Here is a 13,540-nt window from a genome sequence, read left to right as displayed (position 1 = left end):
GCTCTCTCCAGGCGGCATCCTTGAAAATGACTCCTAGTATGGGAATGGAGGGCTGAAGGTATTTACATTCCAAGGACAAGGGAGGGGTAAGAAGCCTCCAATTGCCCAGGGCCAGCTACTTAGTCAAATGGTGGTCACATCCTCTAGATGACCTCTTCCAACAGGGGTGTTATGGAAAAGGAGCAATCAGAGAACCAAAAAAAAAAGCACTTAGAAATAAAAATACATAATTGCCAAATCTAAAAATATTAACAAAAAATTTGAATATAAAATAAAGAAACTCTCTCTGAAAATAGAATCTAAACACAAGGAGACAGAAAACAAAGTCATAAAAACATCAACCCAGAAGTTCCAATATCCAGCCAATGTGAATTCTAGAAAGAGAAAATGCAGAGTGGGTAATTATTAAAGAAATAATGTAAGAAATTTCCAGAATTAGGTAAACAACTTTCCAGACTAAAATGGTGCACTAATTGTGCAATACAATAAATGAATAAAAAAATACCCACATCCAGTCCCAAATTCTTGAAATTTTAGAACACCAAGTGTCAATAGACTATCCTAAAATTTCCTGAAAGGAAAAAACAGTTCGCTCAATATGAGAAGCAAATTGACATCAAACTTGGCAAATCAACATGTATTTTAAAACTTAAACCCTCCAAAGTAATAAAGCAAAAAATATATTCAATTTAGAATTTGATAGTCAACCTATCAATTCAGTATGAGAAAACAATAATGACTTTTTTTTTCAGACATGTAGAAACCCAGAGCATTTATCTCCCTTGTATCATACTCTTTCTTGGGAAATTACCTTAAGATATGTTCCAACAACTTTAAGATGTAAACCAAAAATAAAAGATATGTAATCAAAAAACTGGGACTCCAGCCTAGGAGAGTAACAAGAGTAGGAAGACGCAAAATGACATCTCCTCAGCCAACCTAGAGAGTAATCAGCCCAGGTTAGAAAAAAAGGATACTAGGCTCCAAAAAAAGAGGTATCAATAGATCAGCGTTGGGTGGTAACAATAAAAAGATACCTTTGGTTTGACAATATCATTACTGCTGCAAAGACAGACAATATAAGAAAAAAGGTAATTAGAAATTCAAAAAAAAAAAAAAAAGCTAGAAGGGAAATATAATCATAGCATATAATTTGGCCCTGCAGTGAACAATATTCACAAAATCATAATCATATAAACACTCCTGAGTTTCAGCTTTTGGAATCAATCTGTAGACAAAAGTCATAACTTTTATTATGTTAATAGATAATAAGTACTATTAAAATATAGTAACCTAAAAATGCAGAAGATAGAGGGAAGTGAAAAGGGGAGGAGAGAAGTAAAAGAAAGTGTAGGGATATTAATTTTTTCATCCAGTAAAGTGTAAAGAGAGGAGTAAAGAGATAACTATGTATAAGAGTATCTATGCTGACTAGAATTTCTAAAGTAAATGTTACAGAGTAGCCAGTAGACTAACTAAAATGGTGATGTACCTTCACTTGGGGGAAGTAGTGAATATGCGGTGACTCCACTTCCATCATAAAAGGAAGTTTATACCTCTGGGACAACATTAAACACACCAACATTCGATTTTAGGGGTCCCAGAAGAAGAAGAGAAAAAGAAAGGTACTGAGAAAATACTTGAAGAGATTATAGTTGAAAACTTCCCTAATATGGGAAAGGAAATAGTTAGTCAAGTCCAGGAAGCACAGAGAGTCCCACACAGGATAAATCCAAGGAGAAACATGCCAAGACATATATTAATCAAACTATCAACAATTAAATACAAAGAAAAAATATTAAAAGCAGCAAGGGAAAAACAACAAATAACATACAAGGGAATCCCCATAAGGTTAACAGCTGATCTTTCAGCAGAAACTCTGCAAGCCAGAAGGGAGTGGCAGGACATATTTAAAGTGATGAAAAGGAAAAACCTACAACCAAGATTACTCTACCCAGCAAGGATCGCATTCAGATTTGATGGAGAAATTAACACCTTTACAGACAAGCAAAAGCTAAGAGAATTCAGCACCACCAAACCAGCGTTACAACAAATGCTAAAGGAACTTCTCTAGGCAGGAAACACAAGAGAAGGAAAAGACCTACAATAACAAATCCAAAACAATAAGAAAATGGTAATAGGAACATACATATCAATAATTACCTTAAATGTAAATGGATTAAATGCTCCCACCAAAAGACACAGACTGACTGAATGGATACAAAAACAAGACCTGTAAATATGCTATCTACAAGAGACCCACTTCAGACGTAGGGACACATACAGACTGAAAGTGAGGGGATGGAAGAAGATACTCCATGCAAATGGAAATCAAAAGAAAGCTGGATTAGCAATTCTCATGTCAGACGAAATAGCCTTTAAAACAAACACTATTACAAGAGACAAAGAAGGACACTACATAATGATCAAGGGATCAATACAAGAAGATATAACAATTGTAAATATTTATGCACCCAACATAGGAGCACCTCAATACATAAGGCAAATATTAACAGCCATAAAAGGGGAAATAGGCAGTAACAAAATCATAGTATGGGACTTTAACACCCCACTTTCACCAATGGACAGATCATCAAAATTGAAAATAAATAAGGAAACACAAGCTTTAAATGATACATTAAACAAGATGGACTTAATTGACATTTATAGGACATTCCATCCAAAACAACACAATACACTTTCTTCTCAAGTGCTCATGGGACATTCTCCAGGATAGATCATATCTTGGGTCACAAATCAAGCCTTGGTAAATTTAAGAAGATTGAAATCGTATCAAGTATCTTTTCTGACCACAACACTATGAAATTAGATATCAATTACAAGAAAGAATCTGTAAAAAATACAAACACATGGAAGCTAAACAATACATTACTTAATAACCAAGAGATCAATGAAAAAATCAAAGAGGAAATCAAAAAATACCTAGAAACAAATGACAATGAAAACACGGTGACCCAAAACCTATGGGATGCAGCAAAAGCAGTTCTAAGAGGGAAGTTTATAGCAATACAATCCTACCTTAAGAAAAAAGAAACATCTCAAATAAACAACGTAACCTTACACCTAAAGCAATTAGAGAAAGAAGAACAAAGAAAGCCCAAAGTTAGCAGAAGGAAAGAAATCATAAAGGTCAGATCAGAAATAAATGAAAAAGAAATGAAGGAAACAATAGCAAAGATCAATAAAACTAAAAGCTGGTTCTTTGAGAAGATAAACAAACTTGATAAACCATTAGCCAGACTCATCAAGAAAAAAAGGGGGAAGACTCAAATCAACAGAATTAGAAATGAAAAAGGAGAAGTAACAACTGACACCACAGAAATACAAAGGATCATGAGATATTACTACAAACAACTTTATGCCAATAAAATGGACAACCTGGAAGAAATGGACAAATTCTTAGAAATGCACAACCTTCTGAGAATGAATCAGGAAGAAAAAGAAAATATGAACAGACCAATCACAAGCACTGAAATTGAAACTGTGATTAAAAATCTTCCAACGAACAAAAGCCCAGAACCAGGTGGCCTCACAGGTGAATTCTATCAAACATTTACAGAAGAGCTAGCACCTATCCTTCTCAAACTCTTCCAAAATATAGCAGAGGTAGGAAGACTCCCAAACTCATTTTACGAGGCCACCATCACCCTGATACCAAAACCAGACAAAGGTGTCACAAAGAAAGAAAACTACAGGCCAATATCACTGATGAACATAGATGCAAAAATCCTCAACAAAATACTAGCAAACAGAATCCAACAGCACATTAAAAGGATCATACACCATGATCAAGTGGGGTTTATCCCAGGAATGCAAAGATTCTTCAATATATGCAAATCAATCAATGTGATACACCATATTAACAAATTGAAGGAGAAAAACCATATGATCATCTCAATAGATGCAGAAAAGCTTTTGACAAAATTCAACACTGATTTATGATAAAAACCCTCCAGAAAGTAGGCATAGAGGGAACTTACCTCAACATAATAAAGGCCATATATGACAAACCCACAGCCAACATTGTCCTCAATGGTGAATAACTGAAAACATTTCCACTAAGATCAGGAAAAAAACAAGGTTGCCCACTCTCACCACTATTATTCAACATAGTTTTGGAAGTGTTAGCCACAACAATCAGAGAAGAAAAAGAAATAAAAGGAATCCAAATCGGAAAAGAAGAAATAAAGCTGTCACTGTTTGCAGATGACATGATACTGTACATAGAGAATCCTAAAGATGCTACCAGAAAACTCCTAGAGCTAATCAATGAATTTGGTAAAGTAGCAGGATACAAAATTAATGCACAGAAATCTCTTGCATTCCTATACACTAATGTTGAAAAATCTGGAAGTGAAATTAAGAAAACATTCCCATTTACCATTGCAACAAAAAGAATAAAATACCTAGGATTAATCCTACCTAAGGAGACTAAGGACCTGTATGCAGATAGTTATAAGACAGTGATGAAAGAAATTAAAGATGATACAAATAGATGGAGAGATATACCATGATCTTGGATTGGAAGAATCAACATTGTGAAAATGACTCTACTACCCAAAGCAATCTACAGATTCAATGCAATCCCTATCAAACTACCACTGGCATTTTTCACAGAACTAGAACAAAACATTTCACAATTTGTATGGAAACACAAAAGACCCCAAATAGCCAAAGCAATCTTGAGAAAGAAAAACAGAGCTGGAGGAATCAGGCTCCTGGACTTCAGACTATACTACAAAGCTACAGTAATCAAGACAGTATGGTACTGGCACAAAAACAGAAATATAGATCAATGGAACAGGATAGAAAGCCCAGAGATAAACCCACACATATATGGTCAACTTATCTTTAATAAAGGACACAAGAATATACAATGGAGAAAAGACAGCCTCTTCAATAAGTGGTGCTGGGAAAACTGGACAGCTACATGTAAAAGAATGAAATTAGAACACTCCCTAACACCATATACAAAAATAAACTCAAAATGGATTAAAGACCTAAATGTAAGGCCAGACACTGTAAAACTCTTAGATGAAAACATAGGCAGAACACTCTATGACATAAATCACAGCATGATCCTTTTTGACCCAGCTCCTAGAGAAATGGAAATAAAAACAAAAATAAACAAATGGGACCTAATGAAACTTAAAAGCTTTTGCACAGCAAAGGAAACCATAAACAAGATGAAAAGACAACCCTCAGAATGGGAGAAAATATTTGCAAATGAAGCAACGGACAAAGGATTAATCTCCCAAATTTACAAGCAGCTCATGCAGCTCAATATCAAAAAAACAAACAACACAATCCAAAAATGGACAGAAGAACTAAGTAGACATTTCTCCAAAGAAGATATACAGGTTGCCAACAAACACGTGAAAGAATGCTCAACATCATTAATCATTAGAGAAACACAAATCAAAACTACAATGAGATATCATCTCACACCTGTCAGAATGGCCATCATCAAAAAATCTACAAACAATAAATGCTGGAGAGGGTGTGGAGAAAAGGGAACCCTCTTGCACTGTTGGTGGGAATGTAAATTGATACAACCACTATGGAGAAACAGTATGGAGGTTCCTTAAAAAACTAAAAATAGAACTACCATGTGACCAGCAATCCCACTACTGGGCATATACCCTGAGAAAACCATAATTCAAAAAGAGTCATGTACCACAATGTTCATTGCAGCTCTATTTACAATAGTCAGGACATGGAAGCAACCTAAGTGCCCATTGACAGATGAATGGGTAAAGAAGATGTGGCACATATATACAATGGAATATTACTCAGCCATGAAAAGGAACAAAATTGAGTTATTTGTAGTGAGGTGGATGGACCTAGAGTCTGTCATACAGAGTGAAGTAAGAAAAAAACATACCGTATGCTAACACATATATATGGAATCTAAAAAAAAAAAAAACATGGTCATGAAGAACCTAGGGGCAAGACGGGAATAAAGACAGAGACCTACTAGAGAATGGACTTGAGGACACGGGGAGAGGGAAGGGTAAGCTGGGACAAAGTGAGAGATTGGCATGGACATATATACACTACCAAATGTAAAAGAGATAGCTAGTGGGAAGCAGCCGCGTAGCACGGGGAGATCAGCTCGGTGCTTTGTGACCACCTAGAGGGGTGGGATAGGGAGGGTGCGAGGGAGGGAGATGCAAGAGGGAAAAGATATGGGGATATATGTATATGTATAACTGATTCACTTTGTTATAAAGCAGAAACTAACACACCATTGTAAAGTATTATACTCCAATAAAGATGTTTAAATAAATAAATAAATACTAAAATTTTTTTTTTAAAAAAGGAGGTCTATAGACCTCCTAAAATTGACAAAATAAGAAATAGCAACGTAAGACTTTTAGAGAAATGGAGGCTACCTCCATAAAAACATAAATAATTGGAAAAGTTCTAAGTGATTGCCTATGTGGAGTGGGACTTAGGGTAGAATGGTTAGGCAAGAGACTGTTGCTTTTCTTTAAAACTCTTCATCTTTAAAGCTATTTTCTTTAAAACTATTTCATCTTTTAATTGTGAGCATATATTAGTTGGATAAAATGCATATATATCCATTAAATTTTGAAGGTAGTGTTACCATATTTGTGAGGTTTTAGACATTAGGGTTTCATATAGATGGGGAAAATATGAACAGGACCAGTAAATATCTTATGAGATCATTTAAACCAAACTAATAATCTTTCAAACAAACATTTTCTTCAAGGATCTCAGTAAAAAGAATGGAGCATTTGAAAACTCTACTAAATTTCCTAGCAACTCACAAATAAAGCTGTTCCTTCAATTCCCAAAATGTTAGTGGGTTAAGATAGGAAAAAAACACTGAATAAGGTATGAGACCTGGATTTAGGCCCCACTTCTGAATCTGACTCACCATATGACTTTTAGAAAAGCCATCCTCCTGCCTTAACCTTGGTAAGCTCCTCTGCAAAGTGAGAAGGTCACTCTAGATTATTGGATCTCAAAGGAGGTGCTATACTGTGGGTAAGTGGATAAAAGAGTGAAGGGTTTCCTGAAAAATTCAAAACGCATTCCAGTTTGCATTGCTCTCATTCTTAGTATTTCCTCGTAGACACATCATATCCTTTTACTCATCTGTAACTTACAAAGCCTTTTTTGTATTGGGTGTGCAGGACACATTTACAGCGGGGATTCCCACCACAGTAATCTCCTGTAGGCAGCTGCTTATCTCCTCTGTACTACAAATGTCAGAGAAAGCAACCCATTGTCAGTATCCCCTCATGTCTTGTACTGATGCCTCTAGGAACTGCTTCCTTTCTCTCGCCCTCCTTTAAGTGCCCCTGTGTTTTTCATAGTGAATAGAGCTGAAATGGCACTAGGCATCTTCCACATTAATATTCACCATCATTATTCTTCCTTTTTTGTTCTTTATTGCCATTCTCTTTTCTTTCTCTCACTCTTCTGTTGCTTCCTACAGCTTGACCCTAGTTCAGCTCCTACTGGGTGCTACTGACTGAAGGTTATTCTGCCCTTGACACCAAGTGTGTATAATTCTATACTCCCTCCTGCAAAAACTAGGAGAGTGGCTGCTTCTAGTGTTTTTCTATCTCCTACAAAGTCTCTCTTTGGTTGACTCATCCTGGGTCCCCTTCCTCAGTCCTAGGACCTCCTTCAGACATTGACCTCCCGCATCCTTTCAAGTGAGGCCACAGCACACACTCTTTACCTCTCAGCAAAAGCCACATTTAACTTTCTGTCAGAGAAAATACAGGCTTATTATTTTTTTTAATAAATTTATTTATTTTTATTTATTTATTTTTGGCTGCATTTGGTCTTCGTTGCTGCGTGCGGCCTTTTCCACTTGCGGCGAGCGGGGACTACTCTTCATTTTGGTGCTCAGGTTTCTCATTGCAGTGTCTTCTCTTGTTGCGGGTCATGGGCTCTAGGGGCATGGGCTTCAGTAGTTGAGGCACGTGGGCTCAGTAGTTGTGGCTCGCCCGCTCCAGAGCGCAGGCTCAGTAGTTGTGGTGCATGAGCTTAGTTGCTCCGTGGCATGTGGGATCTTCCCGGACTAGGGCTTGAACCCATGTCCCCTGCAATGATAGGTGGATTCTTAACCACTGCACCACTAGGGAAGCCCTACAGGCTTATTACTGATGAACACCCTAGACCCGAATCCTAATCCCAAACATTCTCCCAATGCTGTATTTTCTCTTTCTTCAAGCATAAGGCCTCTATACCATCCTGGGCACAATTTTGAACTGACAATGCATAAAATGCCACTATAAGCTGGTGCTCCTGAAGTGCCTTTAGTCCACTGAACTCAACATCCCAAGAGAAAGAATACTACTGAAGCCTTTCTATTGATGCACAGCAACAGAATCAAAAGATGTTCTGAAAAAAAAATAAAAGATGTTCTGGGCTTACTTTTTTTCTTCTAACTAAATAGCAAGTATGGATAAACTCACCTCTATTCAGAAGAAAGAGAAAAGGATAAAGGAGAAAATAAGTTCTAAGAAAAATATTGAACACAAAAGAAGGAATAAAAACATAAACAGACACTTCTAAACATTTGCCTCAGAATACATTAAACTATTTGATAACAGCTTATTTGCCCTCTGGTAGAAACAAGAGAAAATTAGGTCCCTGGCTTGATGGAAGACAATCTTTAAACCTTCCCAGGTTGTCTTCTCTTTTTATTCAAATGGAGACCTCAACTTCCTTTGCTGTCCTAATTATAAACTTTTATGATTAATAATATCCTTTCCTACACCCTACACTTTTTTCCCTTTAACTCAAGGAAAGAGTCTAGATCAGTGCTGTCCAATACAGTAGCCACAAGCTACATGTGGCTATTTAAATTTAAATCAATTAAAATTAAATAAAATGTAGAACGCAATTCCTCAGTCACACTAGCCACATTTCAGGGGCTCAGTAACCACATATGTCTAGTCGCTACCATATTGGACAGCACAAATTATAATATTCCCATCATCGCAGAAAGTTCTACTGGACAGTACTGGTTTAGGGGAATTCTCATTTCAGTCAAGGCTGATCAAAGCCCCTTTGTAATAATGGTATAGAAAGGTAACATTGCCACAGAGGATTTAAAAAACTCGGAGCCAAAATGGCTTGCCCTTTTAGATGAGGTTAAAACTCTCAGCGCTATAAAGCAAGATGCAAGCAGTCCACATATGAAAGATAGGAGCACTGCCTTGGATGTACGTGTTTATGGACACTGTGAGATGGAATAGGAAGAGGATTATTGAAATATTATTGATAAATAGTAAGTCTGGCATATATAAGCTGAATGGACAGTACTCATGTTACCGACTAGGTAATCATCAATAGAATCAATAGAAATTGATTAGAGGACAGACAGGGAATTCCGGCAAGGCTTTACTGGGACTTGTGCTGTAGCACGAGGGAGCGAAAAAAAGTAACAGGTTCCCTTGCTTGCTCCCTGAGAAGGGGGCAAGCTGGTTCCTTATACGGGGTGAGAGTAGGGGTGGGTCTAGGGGTTGGTCCAGAGGTGTGGCTTAGGTGGTCTGCCCACCCCCTTGGTGGTGCTGTGTGCAGGGGGCTATGTGCATGCACAGTACCCTGCTTTTGCTCCTGGCTCCTCAGAAGCGGCAGTTGCGTTTTTGTATCTTGTTGTTCATAATTTGCCCCGACTGCACATGCACACAGTTATTTTTTATACCTTATAGTTTCTTTGTATTTCGTTGCTCAAGGAGATGTTTGTCCGGGTACAAGCACTGCAGCAAAGGGTCCCACGTCCCAGGTCCCAGCCTGTCTCACTCAGAGGCAGGGTTGAAAGGCAGTATGGACTGACCACTGTAGGAATACAGTACATCGTACAGTACTAAATTCCCTAAGCCAGTTTTCTTGAGATCAGCCCTGGACTCAGAGAGTGACAGCTATGAAAGGGTGAAGAGCAGGGGGGAATTGGAATAGGATATTGTAAGACCAGCATTCTGTTTCCACTATAGAAACTCACCAGCCCCAGGGCCACTGTGTATGGTGTGCAGGCTGTTCACTGCACATGGGTGTCTAGCTGAGGGAGTGAGTGGGGGCTTTTATCTCCCCACACTCCACTCACCAAGCCGTTCACCCAGCATAGGGTTAATCCCCCCCTTCACACAAAAATACCACATGGGCTAGCAGCAGTCCAGATGAGCCCTGTAAGTTTTTTTTTAATTCCTCTTCTTTAGGGTCTCCATTGTAACTTCTGTAAATGAATGTGATAGGCTGAATAGCCTGTCTATGTATGTCCTAATCCCTGAAACCTGTGAATATGTTACCTTTACAGATAAGGATGTTGAGATGGATAGATTATGCTGGTATCCAGGTGGGCTCGATATAATGACAAGGGTCCTTCTAAGAGGAAGGCAGGAGGTCAGAGAGAAGAGAAAATGCTATGCCATTGCCTTTGGAGATGGAAGAAGGAGCCACAAGCCAAGGAATGTAGGCAGCCTCTAGCTGCTAGAAAAGGCAAGGAAATGGATTCACCCCTAGAATCTCTAGAAAGACCACAGCCCTGTGGACACACCCATTTTAGACTTCTGACCTCTAGAGCTGTAAGATATTAAGTTTGTGTTGGTGCTGTGTTAAGCCAATAGATTTGTGATAATTTGTTACAGCAGTGATAGAAAACCAATACAATAAGGATGCTGGATTATGTCTAAAGTCCTTTTCAATGTAAAACATAAATTCCATAATTTTGATTCCTTCTGAGAAAAGCACAACATATAGATTGCCTTTCACTCAAGAAGAAATGTTCATTCATTGATGTTAATGGAGAGCAGAGAGGGGAAGTCCAGTGTTCACTCTGCAGCACTCCAGGGTATAAAGACAAAAATTCCTCAGAGTCTGAGACACGATGCTGGTGAGGTGTCATCTCCAGTGGGCATGCTCAGGACTGCTGCTGTCAGACAGGGTCACAGCCCCAGGACGGCAGCTGGGGCTTGGTGAACACTCCACCATAAACCCCATACATTGGCACCCCCCCAACCCAGGACATCAGTACTGAAGGTCCACCATGATAGACATTGTTAATCTCTTCTGGTGACAACACAAATTCCCACATGTTCACATCTCCAGTGTCTCCCACCAAGGACTGGTTCTTATCAAAGACCACTCTTCCCCCAAAAAAGAGATCTGCTTCTGTCCCAGAATGATGCTTGCCTCTGTCCCCATAAAGTGCCTTTTCTCCAGACTCCTCCTCACCATGGGCTTCCCATCCACCCAGAGCTCAACAATTCCCGAAGCTACTCTCAACTCCCAGATGTGCAGCAAAGCAAGAGTGGCCTGGAGACCCAGAAGAGGGCTGCCACCCCACTCAATGAGTGCCATAGACATCAGTCTTTCCCTTATGAGGGAGTCTTATTAGCTTGGGCCAGGCATCACAGAAAGAGGCTGTACCCCCAGGCAGGCAGTGTAGACCTGTATTAACTGATGAAGACCATTGGTTTCTTTATCTGTGCTTATCTGGTTACATAGGATTTCTCTCTCTCTCTCTCTCTCTCTCTCTCTCTCTCTCTCTCTCTCTCTCTCTCCCTCTCTCTCTCTCTCTCTCTCTCTCTCTCTCTCTCTCCCTCTCTCTCTCTCTCTCTCTCTCTCTCTCTCCCTCTCTCTCTCTCTCTCTGGAAAACACAAAAGCCTTTTGTGCCTACGTCTGTGGAAGTAAAAAAAGGAAGAAATAAGAAATTGAATTATCAAAAAAAAAGTTGAATTATATTATATATATATTATTATATTTATCAAGGAAAATATTGGAAACTAGAGATTTACTCTGCCTCTTCTCCACAATTCTGTGTATTCTCAGCTCCATTCACCCTCTCTTGAGCCCACACAAAGCTTTTCAAAGTCACAGCCCAGTAGACCAGAGCTCAGGCATAGGCTGGGGCTGCAAACAGACTGCTGGGCAGCGGCCCAGGGGGCTGATGAGGACTAGGAAACAGTGAGAGCTTTGCCAGCTTCACTCTTCCTGTTGTTGTTCTGGACGGTGAGGATGTTAGTGGCTGAGTTCTTAGGACCTAGGTGTCTTAGACAACCTCAACTCCAGATATTAGCTAATGTGTGAAACATTTTCCAAAACTACCTCTGAAGGCTTTGTTTTGGGGCAAAGGGAACAGGATCATTCCCAAGTTGGGAAAATGACAAGCAATTTATTAGAGATTTCAGGCATTCCTGCAGCTTCAAATCTCTATAGTCATGCTTGAAAATTTGGGAAACATTCATTCTTTCTACCAGTTTAAGGAAATTATTCAAAATATGAAAAAGTTTTTCTTAACACCAGTATTATTTAGAGAGGTAAACGCTTAGAAATAGACCGAATATTCATTCTGCTCACTGATTCAAGCCAGAAACCTCTCAATTGCTTTGTGTTTCTAACCTCCAGTTAACATTCCCCCTTAAGCACTACTCAGATCTACCTGGGTCTCTCCAACATGACTGCCTTAGACCTACGCCAGCTGCCATCACCTCCCACCTGGATTTCCAACAGCCCTCGTATTGTCCTCACAGTTATTCTCATCCCCCTCCAAAGCAGTCTTCACAAAGGAGCTAGAACAATCATTCTAAAACAAAAACATCAACTCTCACAATTAAAACATATTATTAGCTCCCTGTATTTTAATTTTCCAGTCATAATAGAAAAATAAGGCAAGAAAAAATGAGCTTGGAGTGGGTGTTAAGTGAGCCAACCCCCTTAACTCTAAGAAGCTTAACATGCATTACAAGCCCCTCACCAATCAGAACCCTCTTTAATCCTCTAGCTTCATTTCTCTCCACACCCCACCTTGAACCCCAGCATCCAAGGCCGGTTGGTCTTCAGTTCTTAAAACATGCTGGTATCTCTCTTTTTTTTTTTTTTAAAGGAACATTTATTTATTTATTTATTTATTTATTTAGTCTGCGTTGGGTCTTCGTTGCTGTGCACGGGCTTTCTCTAGTTGTAGTGAGCAGGGTCTACTCTTCTTTGCGGTGCGCGCACTTCTCATTGTGGTGGCTTCTCTTGTTGCAGAGCATGGGCTCTAGGCACGTGGGCTTCAGTAGTTGTGGCAAGTGGGCTCAATAGTTGTGGCTCATGGGCTCTAGAGTGCAGGCTCAGTAGTTGTGGCGCACGGGTTTAGTTTCTCCGTGGCATGTGGGATCTTCCCAGGCCAGGGATCGAACCCTTGTCCCCTGCATTGGCAGGTGGATTCTTAACCACTGCACCACCAGGGAAGTCTGCTGGTGTCTCTCTTAACCCCGATGTTTGCACATGTTGTTCGTTCTGACTCACAACCTCATTTGACCAGCTAATGCTCGCTCTTTTTCCATTTTCAACTTAAATGAAACATCCTCCAAGAATGATTTCTTCACCTCCCAACTCTCAATAAGGTGACTCTCCCAAATTTATCAGCTGTGTTGTCTTTGGCTGTTGACTTGTTCGTGTTGTCCACTATGACAACATCCTTGAAGATGGTGATAAGGCTCTGTCATGAGCGCTATTATGTTCTCAGTGCCTAGTCCAGAGTCTGTC

General features: G+C 39.3%; 1 protein-coding gene across 8 annotated transcripts in view; it reads right to left on the bottom strand.

The window, feature by feature from the left end:
- Nucleotides 1-4,150: 4,150 nt before the first annotated feature.
- Nucleotides 4,151-13,540, bottom strand: part of LOC309635666 (C-reactive protein-like) — a 110,517-nt gene continuing 101,127 nt past the window's right edge. For all 8 annotated transcript variants that reach the window (XM_082407192.1, XM_082407193.1, XM_082407190.1 and 5 more), the window contains one exon: nucleotides 4,151-13,540. This exon is cut by the window's right edge and continues 22,573 nt beyond it. The gene's annotated coding sequence lies outside the window, so the exon portion shown is untranslated.

This window comes from Balaenoptera borealis (assembly GCF_965194805.1).
Source record: "Balaenoptera borealis genome assembly, chromosome: 1".
NCBI classification, from domain to species: domain Eukaryota; kingdom Metazoa; phylum Chordata; class Mammalia; order Artiodactyla; family Balaenopteridae; genus Balaenoptera; species Balaenoptera borealis.
This window is presented reverse-complemented; position numbering and strand designations above follow the sequence as displayed.